General features: G+C 35.2%; 1 long non-coding RNA gene across 3 annotated transcripts in view; it reads left to right on the forward strand.

The window, feature by feature from the left end:
* Positions 1 to 11,509, forward strand: part of LOC307182975 — a 48,737-nt gene extending 37,228 nt beyond the window's left edge. For 2 of the 3 annotated variants that reach the window (XR_013827320.1, XR_013827322.1), the window contains 4 exons: positions 581 to 683; positions 3,445 to 3,514; positions 10,064 to 10,269; positions 11,391 to 11,509. This is a non-coding gene — a long non-coding RNA (uncharacterized lncRNA). The remainder of the gene's footprint in view (positions 1 to 580; positions 684 to 3,444; positions 3,515 to 10,063; positions 10,270 to 11,390) is intronic. The other variant, XR_013827321.1, reaches the window with a different exon arrangement.
* The last annotated feature ends 2,073 nt before the right edge of the window (positions 11,510 to 13,582 follow it).

A 13,582-nucleotide genomic window follows, 5' to 3' on the forward strand; every position in this document is an offset into this window, starting at 1 on the left:
AAATGGCTTGCCTTGGAAAAGTTGATGTATTCAAGTAATAATGAGAGAAAATTGATCTTGGCTTCCTCAAACAGTGGCTCCCTCTACTGGCGTGTGTGGGGGGTGCCCATTGGACTTTGAGTACAAACTATACATATGTATATAGTCACATATATATATAGTGTATACAAGCACACACAAGATAGTCCTTGAATAAAACAATGCTGGTCACTAAGTCTCTCCCAGCATACCTCTTTTTTCCATGTCCTCTTAGATTTTCTCCTATGTGTGTCTTACTCTGAGTCTTCTCTCTCACAGTCAACAATTCTTCCAATCTTCCTTTCTCTAAAATGGATTCAGTAACTTCCCACCCCTTTCCCTCCTCTTTCCTTCCTATCCCCCAGCTCCCCAGTCATCAGTCCATTAAACTCAACATTACTTGAGTTGAGTTCATGCAAAACTAGCATGATTTCGTGTCAGCTCAGAGCGATATTATTCATCCCCAAAGGACTTCAAAATAAACAAGTTGATTGTAAGCGCTTAATATCAGAAAAATACATTTTCTGTCTTCTTGGTTCAATATCCGTATCACTTCTTACAGACTGATAAATGTGGCTGTTAAACATTAGCTGACCCCACATCAGAAATTAAGTGAAGCACAGAAGGCCAGGCCGGGATTTCATTTGAAGGATCTCCTGGTGGTGGTAAGTACTGAGCGTGTGTGTGTGTGTGTGTGTGTGTGTGTGTGTGTGTGTGTGTGTGTGTGTGTGTGTACGTCTATGTGTCTGCATGTGTCTGCTTGTGAAGAGGGTGGTTGGGCAGAGAGGAGCAGAAGTATGTGAGAAAGGAGTTGACTCTACCAGGGATGGCAAAAATATGACCTCTGTGCTGCCATTCCCTGATCCTAATCCTTTAAGACATAGGTCGCCGAGTAAGTGTTGCATTCTTTCCCAGTGAGCCAAATACAGCCCAAGCTTGTGGTGCGACACAGCCTTTTATTCAGCCACTAACAACTGGAATTTATGAGGAAAACTGTTTATACTCATGACCTAGATAATCTCTGTTCATACCTCAAAGTTTGTAGATGAATCTATTGGTGTTTTCTTCTGAGATTAAAAACTCTCCTTGTAGGCTTTTAATACAAAATTAGAATAATTTTGAGAGTCCCTTTATTCAGGACTCTCTGGAATTTTACACATCTCACGAAGACTTAGGGAAGCAGTTATACTTTTGATTTTCTCTGAAACATCTGTCCCCACTACTAGGAATTTGGGTCACTGCTTTATTCTTTATATTGTACTATCTAGGGAGTTTCCAAGTTTCATATTCAGACAGGCATATAATATTAATATATTCCTTAAGTTTATTAAAATGTATTTTCTAGAGAATGAAAAGGAACTGTAGGTGGCTTATGATCAATTGTGTCATAGGACAAGATTTTATTTTTGATCTAATCCTTACTCTAACTTGAACCCACCAAAAGTGTGATTATTCAATATGTACAACATCCAGATATATAGCTAATGTGTACTGGGAAAAATATATGGAGAGGCAGTGGGGCATAGTGACTATGAGACTGGTGGTGGCTAGCTGGGTTGGAATCCAAGCTCACTAGTTGTACGACTCAGGGAAAGTTACTTAATCTTTTGGTGACTCAATTTGCTCATTTGTGAAAGGAAGATATTAACAGTACCTACCTCTTAGGATTATTTTGAGAATTTTTTGATTGAATTCATATCAAGCGTTTAGAAGACTAAGTACACAATAACATTAGTTACCACAGTCATACAACTGATGCTGAAATTAACCACACAAGGCCGTCTTAGTCATATACCACCCAGTCAGCAATATGTATCTCTGTATTTAGTCCCCTGTTTTTTTTACTCATAGAATACTTACGATTTTTAAGAGGGTACTGTATGTATCTTAATAAGACATTTAATAGGGAAAACTGATTTTAAATCAAAAACATTGTATATACCAACTTTTAGTGCATAATATATGCCAAAGGCAGTAGTTAACTATCTAGCCTATGTTATTTACTATCCTACACTACAAATAAGAAAACTGAGGCCCAGAGGAAAAAGTTGTCATCCCAGGTTCCCCAGCTAATAAGCCAGAGCCAGGATTTAAACCCAGGTCTGTTTCGTCTGTCCTCTTTCTGGTGTATTAAAGCTCTGGGAATATATGGAGTGAGAGTCTAGTAAATACACACAAGGTACCACCATCTTCTATGAATAAATATTTCTATGCTTGAATTGGGAGAATCTGCCTGAATCAATATTATTTAACACAAAACCCTAATTTTCTGTGAAAAAAATTGCATGGAAAAAATAAGAAAATATTCAGATGTCTCATTCAGTTGCCACTGTTTTGTTCTGTTTTATTTTGTTTTTTTACTATTTTCACCCGGTTGAAAAGCAATCTGTCAAGTATGTTCACAATAACTGGCCAATTGATAATGTGTTGCTGTAGCCTAACTTTTCAGAGGCAAATTATTTAATATTCTATGAATACTAGTTCCAAGGGAATAGAGAAAAACCTGTGATAACCACCAGGTTTTCTCAGGTTCAACATTTCACACAATGACTATAAGAACTTCTTCCGCCCAAACTCAAACTTCAGCCACAATGGCGGTTGATTTGTAATCTCATGTCTGACATCCATTTTGGGCTTTCTTCATGCAAAGTACTGAGGGATACTTCTGACAGAATATACAACACAGGGTGTCAAAAACAAGATCTACTCTCAGCTGCATTCCTCTAGGCAACACCCCAACCCCCTCCATTCATTCCCCTTGCAGTGAGGACAGGCCTTTCTTAAACACCACAGTCTAATCGCACAGCACCTAAACTACCTAATGATCTCCAGATATTAAACTTTCAAGAGAGAAAAAAATAAAGCCTTTACAATTGTGATTCTGTTCTGAGTGCCTTCAGTACAATTCATCAACAGATAGTTTTCTTCTCCAGGTTGAATGAAAAAAATAAAATAAAATCACTCTACATCCCAGAGGGTATAAACTCAGATTGCTTCACAAATCTACACAATTTTTATGGATGATGAACAACACTGTGGGAAATAAGTTATGATAGTCAGCTAGGAAATGGAAAATGTCTAAAAAGTTCTAAAAATAATGATTACATTTCTCCCCTGTGTGACACATAGCCATTTTTACAGAAGCACATAGAGCCCGTGTTAGGAAGGGCAGCTGGTGCCTGTTGTGAGGTTGTTCTTTCTGGTGTTTCTTAGCCTGAGATGTGGGGAGGAAGTAGCCTTCAATTTCACATCCTGCAGTAATTCATCTTGCCTCCTCTCTCCCAAATCAATCTTCTCTCGTGCTTTCTCTGTCTTGGCAATAAAAATACCATTACCATCCATTCTTCTTTCTTCCTATAGAAATTAGAGCATGTCTCTGAATATTTAAATATTTGAATTTTAATGTATCCCTTTCCTCAAAAACAGAGTGTCTGTTATGATGCTTTATCAAAAATATAGCTGAGAAGAATCTTCTGCTTTTTTTCTCCCCACACAGGTAAGATAAAGTGCATTAAAGCACACTGAAAGCATTTGAAAATACTGAAAATGTAAACACTTTTCTTTATTATGTTTTGAAGTAGAACTTGAATTTTTCTTGCTTAACTCTCGTTTAATTGATTCTGGTTTTCTTATTGTATTTTCTCTCTTTTTTATACTTCTGAGATATCTTGTACCATGAGTATAACCTTGCCTGAAAGATAACTTTGCATACTGTACCAAAAAAGTGACGTCTTTTTCAAAATTTCCTTTCTCCAGTCTGTTCTCTCTCTAGTGTACTCTCAATGTCTGTATAAATTAAGATATCCCCTGTTACATTATATTGCCTCTTTCACGTAGCAAAGAAACTTGCATGTAGAAGGCACTGCAATTCTTAATTGAAGTGGATCTGGCAAGGGGGCAACTCTTTTACCCAGAGGCTCAGACCTTCAAAAGCTGAAGAAGAGGCTTAGATAAAACGTTACTGTCTACAAAATAAAGAAAACAGTACAAAGACAGAAGTAAAATAAAAGAACTTGACTTTAGTGTTGGTTAAAGGAGAACAAACTTAGTTTGAGATGATTTTTTATAACAAAGAAATAAAAGGTTGGTTTACCAAAGCCTGAAAATGCACTGTAAAAGTAGAACTAGTATTATAAAATGCAAGACCAGAATATGGCTGAGCTGCACCTTGTTTTATTTGCATTTGTTGTTATTGTACAGTATGACTACAGTATTACTGATTTGTTCTTCTGAAGTTATTGTTGGTACCTAAGAGACTGTGAATCTCTGCTGCATCGTAATGCACTTTGAATTTTTTGTCACTTATAGAAAATTAGTTTAGTTATTTCATTGGCCATTTTTGTTTTAAAGTAATATTTGAGATTTTCCAGAATTTTAAGGCATTTTTTAAAAAGTTATTTTATTTTTAATTTATTTATTTTTGGCCGCGTTGGGTCTTCATTGCTGCGCACAGACTTTCTCTAGTTGTGGCGAACGAGGGCTACTCTTCGTTGTGGTGCGTGGGCTTCTCATTGTGGCGGCTTCTCTTGTGGAGCACAGGCTCTAGGCACGCGGGCTTCAGTAGTTGTAGCACGTGGGCTCAGTAGTTGTGGCTTGAGGGCTCTAGAGTGCAGGCTCAGTAGTTGTGGCACAAGGGCTTAGTTGCTCTGCGGCACATAGGATCTTCCTGGACCAGGGCTCGAACCTGTGTCCGCATGCACTTAACCACTGTGCCACCAGGAAAGTCCCAAAAATTTTCAGGAATTTATCTTACAGTGTGGTCTTTCCAGATACCAGCAACTGGTAATAATAGAAATATTTTATTCAATCCTCCCACATTTACTAAAAGGCAAGGGACTGTTTTTAAAATAATAATCACCAAATTACTTGTTAACTTAGATTTCCTGTACTACTTCATTTTTCTATGCAACATATGTATTCAGTGGTCTTACCAAAGGTATTTCATAACTCATAAGGTAAAAATTTGGTGCAAAATCATATATTCTTTAGGATATTTTTAAATTAGTAATTTATTGTAATTCTTTTTAAAAAGTCTAAATGAAAAAAATATGTCAGCTTTTACCTTATTACATAGTATATATGTGTACCACAGTGAGATGAGTTTCTCAAAACTTGTTTGGTGTCTTTACGAAAATATTAACAAAGAAATTTACTTATTTTTCCAACTGTTGGCATTACTGGAAAAACATTACTATGTACTGGTTTTCCTTTAGTTTATTGGAGCTTTGTTTATGTTGTTTGTTTTCTTTTAAATATTTATTATTCAATGTTTGATAATTTATATAATAATTTATTATAATACTATCAAAATATACATACAGTAATTCATTATCCAACTTAAGATCTGAATATCACTAATACCATTGAATCGTTGTGTGTTCCTTTCTTATTTCACACTCTAGAACTTCTGTATTCTGTTCCATCCTCCCATATTCTAGCCAACTGCTAGATTTTATCATTCCTTTACTTTTTATTTTAAAAAGATTTCCCACATTTGTAAGTTATTGCTAAAGAATATATTGTTTAAATATGTATGCACTCTTCTGGAACTTGTTTTCACTCATTACTAAGATTTATCCATATTATTGTTCATAACTGTATCTCTCCTTTAACTGATCTACAATATTTCCTTAGCTAAATATACCACAGTTTATTTATCCAACCCAGGCCCATGGAAATTTTGGGTTGCTATTATTAACAAGAAGTTTTTACATATCTGCTGTTACATGTCAAGAGATTTCCAGATTATATACCTACAAGTAGAATTTACAGTTACTAAGGTATTCATATGATCAAATTAACAAACCACTTTCCAAAACTGTTAAACCAATGAAGACATTCAGTGGTAGTTTAGGAGGATTCACTTTGTTCCATAGCCTTACCAACACTTGATATTATCAGATTTATTCCATTTTGTCTATTTAGTAGGTATAATATTATCTGTTTTCCATCTTAATTTACATTTATCTGATTACTAATGAGGTATAGCATCTTTTTGTTTGATTATTTGCCATTATTGTTTCCTCTAATAAAGTACGGTTACTAATTTTTTTGTGCTTTTCATTTCTATTAGATTGTCTTTCCTTATTGATTTGTCATTTTTCAGAGATTAGGGTACTAATTTTATTCTAATTTGTGGCTTGAATGATCACTTCATTTGTGGTGTCTTTTGATAAACAGAAGTTGTTGATTTTTATGTAGTTAAATTTATCAATCTTTTTATGATTAGACTTTTTTGGGTCTTGTTTAAGAAATTCTATGCCTTATAAAGTCAAATGTGTTTTCCTATATATTATTCCAAAAGTGTTAAATGTGCCATTCACTTTATGCTTTTAATTCCCAGTCATGGTGTATGATCCTTTTAATGTACTGCTGAATTCAGCTTGCTAATATTTTGTTGAGAATTTTTGCATCTGTGTTTTTTATAGATATTGGTCTATAGTTTTCATACAGTGTCCTTATGCTGTCCTCATAAATTCAGTTTGGGAGTGTTCCCTCCTTTTCAGTTTTCAAAAAAATCTTGAGAAGGACTGACATTATTTATTCTTTAAATGTTTGGTAGAATTCACCAGTGAAACTATCTGGTCCTGGGCTTTTCTTTGTTAGGAGGTTTTCGATTACTGATTCAGTCTCAATCTCCTTACCTGTTATTGGTTTGTTCATATTTTCTATTTTTTCTTGATTAAGTCTTGGTAAGTTGTATGTTTTTAGAAATTTATCCCTTTCTTCTAGGTTATCCAGTCCAATTTGTTGGCATATAATTGTTCATTGTATTCTCTCATGATCTTTTGTATGTCTATGGAATGAGTTGCAATGTCTCCCCTCTCATTACTGATTTTATTTATTTGAGTCTTCTCTCTCTCCCTCTCTCTCTCTTATAGTTAGTGTAGGTAAGGGTTTGTCAATTTTGTGTATCTTCTTGAAAAATTCGCTCTTAGTTTCACTGATCTTTTGTATTATTTTTTATTTTTATTTTTTTGCGGTACGCGGGCATCTCACTGTTGCGGCCTCTGCCGTTGCGGAGCACAGGCTCCGGACGCGCAGGCTCAGTGGCCATGGCTCACGGGCCCAGCCACTCCGCGGCATGTGGGATCTTCCCGGACCGGGGCACGAACCCGTGTCCCCTGCATCGGCAGGCGGACCCTCAACCACTGCGCCACCAGGGAAGCCCCCAATCTTTTGTATTATTTTTCTGGTCTCTATTTCATTTATTTCTGTTCTGATCTTTATTTATTTATTTATTTCTGCTAACTTGGGGCTTAGTTTGTTCTTTTTCTTCTAGTCCCTTGAGGTATAAAATTAGGTTCTTTATTTGAGATCTTTCTTCTTTCCTAATAAAGGCATTTATTGCTATAAACTTCTTAGAACTGCTTTTGCAACATTCCATAGATTTTAGTATGTTGTGTTTCCATTTTCATTTTTTTCAGTATTTTAAAAAATTTCTCTTTTGGTTTCTTCTTTGATCCATTGGTTGTACAGAATTATGTTGTTTAGTTTTCACATGTTCAAAAATTTTCTAGTTTTCCACTTTTTGATTTTTAGTTTCATACCATTGTGGTTGGAAAGGATACTTAGTATGATTTCAATCTTCTTAAATTTGCTAAGACTTGTTTTGTGGCTTATCATATTATCTATCATGAAGAATGTTCCATGAATGCTTGAGAAGAATGTGTATTCTGCTGCTGCTGGCTATGATATAAAGGTTAAAGGACAAGATTAATTAATCAAAATTTAATATAGCTACTATAATTTTTTAATAAACACACAATATAAAAATAGGTAAATTGTGACATTGAAAACATAAAAGGGGCAGAATGAAAGGGTAGAGTTTTTATATGTAATTAAAGTTGTTATCAGCATAAAATAGACTGTTATATCTAAAAGATGTCTTATGTAAGTCCCATAGAAATCACAAAATAAGAACCTGTAGTAGATTCACAAAAGATAAAGAAAAGGGAATCAAAGCATACCACTACAAAAAATCACCAGTTCACAGGGGAAGGCAGCATGAGAGAAAAAAAGAAACTAGAGAACTACAAAACAGCCAGAAAACAATTAGTAAGGTATCATTAGTAAGTCCTTACACAGCAATAATTATACTAAATATAAATGGATTGAATTTCAATCAAAAGGCACAGGTAAGGCTTCCCTGGTGACACACTGGTTAAGAATCTGCCTGCCAGTGCAGGGAACACAGGTTCGTGCCCTGGTCTGGGAAGATCTCACATGCTGCGGAGCAACTAAGCCCGTGTGCCATAACTACTGAGCCTGTGCTCTAGAGCCCACAAGCCACAACTACTGAGCCTGCGTGCTGCAACTACTGAAGCCTGCACCCCTAGAGCCTGTGCTCCTACAACAAGAGAAGCTATAGCAATGAGAAGCCCACGCACCGCAGTGAAGAGTAGCCCCCGCTTGCCGCAACTAGAGAAAGCCTGCATGCAGCAATGAAGACCCAACACAGCCAAAATAAATAAATAAATAAATAAAATAAAGAAATAGAAGAAAAAAAAAGAAGGCACAGGTAGCTGGGTGGATGAAAAAAACAAGACCTAACTCTATGAGGACCAGAGATATACTTTAGCTTTAAGTACACATAGTCTCTAAGTGAAGGGATGAAAAAAGATATTCCATGCAAATCCATGCAAAAGAGAGGAAGGATAGCTATAGTTATATCAGAGAAAGTAAACTTTAAGCCAAAAATGTAAATAAGAGACAAATAAGGTCATTAGATAATCATAAAGAGATAAACTTATCAAGAAGATAAAAAAATTGTAAATATATATGTACCCAACATTGGAGCACCTAAATATATTAAGCAAATACTAACAGAACTGAAAGGAGAAATAGACAACAATACAATAATAATAGGGGACTTCAGTGCCTTACTTTCAGCAATGGGTAGATCATCTAGACAGAAAAATCAACAAAGAAATATTGGAATTGAACTATACTTTAGGCTAAATGGATCTAACAGACATATATAGGACATCATAATTTCTTCTTGCATCTTAGAATCATTTTCAGTCTTCCTGAAGTACAATCTTTAGAAATTCCCTTAGTGAAATTGTCTTTGTAATAAAAAATCTTTTATGTTTTAAAAATCTGAAAATGTTTATATTTTAGATTCTTAACAAAAAATCTTGTGATCATGCAATTCTAGTCTGACAGTTATTGATACTATCAGAATTTTGACAATTATTATTACACTCTCTTTTAGCATCTAGTGTTTCTTTTTGAGATGACAGTTATTAATCTAATTTTCTTTGGTAGGTAATTTGTCATTTATCTCTTGCTTAAGATCTCTGTGTCTTCAGTTCCACTACAATGTGTGAATTTTTTTTCTGAATGATCCTTATTGGTAGATTCTGTGCTTTCTGTATATGTCATTACATGTCTCTGATAAGCTATGAAATTTTCTAGCCATTTTTCTATTCTAATGGCTATTTCTAACAAATATAGCCAAAAGTCTTATCATAAACCTAATTACCTTTACAAAGGAGAAAACTGAGACAAAGAGAGAACAAGTAACTTGCTAAAACCCACATCATCAAAAAATGTTAGTGATTCAAAACTCTCCATCTGGGAATCTGATCATGTAGTTTGGATCTTCTTATTGTATACTTTGTGTCTTTTAACCTTATTTTTTCATATTTTCCTTCTCATTGTTTTGCTTTCTTTGTTATTTCTAGAGATCTATCAGTTCATGAATTATCTCTTTAGCTATGTCTAATCTGTTATTTATTCCATTCAGGTAGGTTTTTATTTATATTTGTTATTTCTGAAAGTTCTGTTTTTAAAATTTCTTTGATAATTTTTGATAGTTTCTCATTTATTCCTCCTCTTTTATTCTACGTTTTTATTTCTTTAAATATTTCACATATAGGGAATTTTTTTCATATCTGATAATTCTGGATTCTGAATTAGTTGGTTGGTTACTATGTTTGTCTTCATTTCAGTTGACCCTCATTTATGGATGCTTATTTATTTCTATGATTGCTATTGAATTTTCGTTGTAAATTCATATCTTATTGAACCTAATCTGCAGGGATTCTGAGGACATAAATGGGAGAATTTTTACTCTACAGAAGTTTTGTATTCTGCAAGATCCAGGGTCAGTACTGACCTAGGACCACTTAACTCCCTTCAATGATTTTATGATTAATGCGAGAGTTTCAAGTTTTGCTCCAATCTTGCCAGTGTTTGGAGACATGTTCCTTGGATGGTAGTACTGACCGAGGCATCTACCTTAAGGTAAGTCTTCCTTAAAATTCCCTGCTCCATTTACATCTACCACTTACTATCTCTGCTCCAGTGTCAGCTGGATACTTTTTCTCATTTTAGACATTTCACTTATGTTTAGCAAACTCAGCAATTGATTAAAATGTATATTTGTTATACTTATTTAAGCTGTGGTTACATTTTAGCAGGAGTCTTCCCAGTAACTAGTTCACCTTCTGACCATTGCTTTTTTTTTTTTTCCTGCTAGTTTTTTATGACTGTGCTATTTAATTTTCAAACTTCAACAGAGATAATATTCCTTATAAATTCATTAAGAGTTAAAAGATCTATATGTGAAACACAACAAAATTATACCATATTTAGTTACTTGGATGTTTCACTAATCATTTAAAATTTTAAAAATTTTAAACCAATGTATTTAAAAAAACTTAGAAAAATAGATATTAATAAGCAGAGACAATTTTCTCCATAATTGTGAAGAGAGGCTTTTTTTTTTTTACTTAATAACCTGATTTTGAAGGTTCATTTGCATTCCTATAGAGGCATTTGGAATACATACAAACCAACAGTAAATTGTTTCTGACATATTTATTAGTTTCCCTTTTCATTAATTATATTCTTTATTATTCAGAAGATTCCTTTTGTGGAAGCAGAATAACTTGGGAATAAACACAAAAACTATTTAACTACCAATTCAAAAAATGTTATTTCTTTCTCTGACCGTAAAAGAGTTAGTTCTTCAGTTACATCTTTACACTATTTATTGTTTAGTTATATTTAAAGGCAAGTTAAATGTTCATTATTTTTATATGTAAGACAAATGTGTCAGTATGACAGCCAGAGACAACACTTTTGAAAACAACAGTTGTTTGTAGAAAACATTAAGATGGTAGTTTTTAGCTGTTGCTACTGTGCTATGCTTTTGAAAGCCAAACAGACAGATGGGCATTCAATATTTTCTTGACTTTTTATATTTGTTGATAATTGTTGTAATTCATTTTGAATCTGAAGATTTGTAAAGCAATACTTGGGGATTTAACAAACCAAACTTGGATTAATGAAGCACAAACTGTCCAAATATTTTTCCTATATCAAACTTTGCTGAGCAGTAATAACTCTTTCTTTGGGTCAAGGGCTGATCCCAAAGCATCTGGGAAACAAATCCTTTGGAGCAATCACCAACAATCTGCACACACTCTAAGGGCGATAGAGTTCAAAATATTAAATCAAAACAAAATTTAAAAACTTTTTTCTTGAAGCAAAAGTAGTAATATTTAGTCGGTACTTATTAAATACTGAGTGTCCTAATTCCAGGTTTATAATCATAAAATTATTGAGAAACCCTCTGGAAATTAAACGTTTCACAATATTAGATGATTTCCATGCCTGTTTCTCCATATGCTGACTGTATTCTGGTGTTCTCCCTTCTCCAGTAAGAAATCGAGAAATTTTAGTTGTTTTTCTCAAGTCAGGGATAATTGGTGCTCAAAATAGGAACCCACCATTGTATTTCCTGCATTCATAATTCATAATCAAGTTTCTTTTGAAAGGAGACTTGCCATGTTAATTAGAAAAATAACAGGGACTTCCCTCGTGGTGCAGTGGTTAAGAATCTGCCTGCCAATGCAGGGGACACCGGTTTGATCCCTGGTCTGGGAAGATCCCACATGCCATGGAGCGACTAAGCTCGTACACTACAACTACTGAGCCTGCACTCTAGAGCCCGTGAGCCACAACTACTGAGCCCGTGTGCCACAACTACTGAAGCCCGCGTGCCTAGAGCCCGTGCTCCGCAACAAGAGAAGCCACCACAAGAAGCCTGCGCACCACAATGAAGAGCAGCCCCCACTCGCCACAACTAGAGAAAGCCCATGCACAGCAACGAAGACCCAACGCAGCCAAAAAGAAAAAGAAAAATAACAATAATGAAAGATACCACCTATTGAGAGCTATGTGCCAAACACTGTGCAAAAGGATGCTTGGACTTGATCTCATTTAATCCTCACGACAATTGAAAGTAAGATTAATTACCTTTATTTTACAAAGCAGAAAATGGAGACATAGAGACAGTAAGTATCTTACCAAAATGCACATCATCAGAAGTCCAGAAATCCTCAGAAACAAAGCCCTGCCTTTCCTAGAGCCTATGTGTGAACATGGTTTAACATGTAGTATGTTAGCAAATGTGATATACAGTCCCATGAAGTATGAAGTATACATGCTCTCCAACCAGTCAGTTCATGATTAAATTAAATTTTGCATAAACTTCAAGATGCATCTTGAGGAAAGCAGGAGGCTCGTTCAGTGACATATACAATAATGTGAGTGGATTTCAGCTGTTTTCCTAAGCCTTGACGAGAGCTTTGGAAAACGGGATAGATACGATTTGTCAGATAGACAATGAGAGATTCAAGGGGTAAAGAGAAACCATTCACCCTTGCCAACTTTTTATTTATTTTCTCATTCTTGTCAAGGAATGGCTCTACATTTTGCTCAGACTAGCCTTCTAATCCTTGTCTACAAAGCCACGTGTATTCCTTTATCAAAAACTTGACTCCATGCCAGCCTCCCTAAGGAGCCCTACACCGATGATAGGTCAGATAAATGCATGCATTCTCTGATGCTTCTCTGACAAGGGCATTCCCCAAACACCTTTTGCTTAGAATTTTAAACATTTTCTTCAAAAACAAAATTATATCTGGTTTGTCACCTTGTTTTGTGTGATTGTAAATTCAGACATTCTTCCAGGTGTTTTGTACTACATGAAGTTCAAGAAATATTTAGTGCATTAAATGGTCAATTTGTCTGGTGGAATAAAAGCTGGGATAGTTAGAAATGGCTTGTAAAGGGGATAGAGTGTACAGTTCTGTAGTAACAGGTAATTCCCTCATCAATAATTACAGCATGGTATCTTAGCTAGGGTATGTGGTTGATGGTAGACCATCATGGAGAGGGATTCATACTTTCATTGAGAGAGCTGCCAAGGGAGGAATGGAGTAAATCTCTATCTATAAAAAAGGCATGGAAGAGACCAAGAAGCTTCCCTGGTGGAAAAAATGACGGTAATTTTAAGAGTGGGTGGGAGAGGTCACCATCTCTTTTTTGCAAAACATTTCAGGTATCCACCTTTTGCTCTGTGCATTCATAGGGAACCAGAAGAGAATGAAACATATATGAAGGCGCTACAAAGAACGCCATACATACTGCTTGAGGGTCCCAGAATGGTGCAAAGTGGAACTCTTCATTAGGGTATGCAGGTAGGGATTTGGGGGGAAGGGCTAAATGTCATGAGCATCAGTACTAGAGGACAGTTTGAAAGGTTGAC

This window comes from Stenella coeruleoalba (assembly GCF_951394435.1).
Source record: "Stenella coeruleoalba genome assembly, chromosome: 2".
Lineage (NCBI taxonomy): Eukaryota > Metazoa > Chordata > Mammalia > Artiodactyla > Delphinidae > Stenella > Stenella coeruleoalba.